The sequence below is a fragment of the Trachymyrmex cornetzi genome, unplaced genomic scaffold (genome assembly GCF_001594075.2).
Source record: "Trachymyrmex cornetzi isolate Tcor2-1 unplaced genomic scaffold, Tcor1.1 scaffold1378, whole genome shotgun sequence".
NCBI classification, from domain to species: Eukaryota; Metazoa; Arthropoda; class Insecta; order Hymenoptera; family Formicidae; genus Trachymyrmex; species Trachymyrmex cornetzi.
In genome coordinates this window covers 1,759-2,033 of record NW_017295958.1, presented here as the reverse complement: position 1 = coordinate 2,033, position 275 = coordinate 1,759, and positions in this window count along the sequence as shown.

Genomic DNA, 275 nt, shown 5'->3' with positions numbered 1-275 from the left:
TTTAACAAACGTATTTGTAATCCACGTCTGATATATTAAATCGATTATAGAACCCATACCCGTTTCATCGAACACGTCTTCATCCTCATCTAATAGTTGTTCTAACGAATTCTAAGTGGACTTCATCGATAGTTCTTTATTTTGCGACTTCATCGTAGTACACAAATACGTTCAAACAATAACAAAAAAGTATGTATGATGAAAAAAAGCCTCGCCCGTACGCATTTACATACCATTGTCCCCATCGAACGTGTTAACGGATGTGGTTTCTATCG